We start from the raw sequence: 208 nt of genomic DNA, 5'->3' as shown, positions 1-208 counted from the left end.
CAGGCTTTGTTCTCTTACCTTGTCCAGATACGTGTCTGTCACCTCTGCGGAATCAATCACCACTCCTCATTGTTGTTACTAGAATAAAATACTAGCTCCTCAGGACACCTGCTACAGTGTGGATTCACAGAATCAGAGAATATTTTGAGTTGGAAGGGACCTATAATGGTTGCTTCTATAGGTGCAGCCTGATGCATTCCCTTGCAGT

The sequence above is a fragment of the Melospiza melodia genome, chromosome 2, assembly GCF_035770615.1.
Source record: "Melospiza melodia melodia isolate bMelMel2 chromosome 2, bMelMel2.pri, whole genome shotgun sequence".
Classification (NCBI taxonomy): Eukaryota; Metazoa; Chordata; class Aves; order Passeriformes; family Passerellidae; genus Melospiza; species Melospiza melodia.
This window is presented reverse-complemented; position numbering follows the sequence as displayed.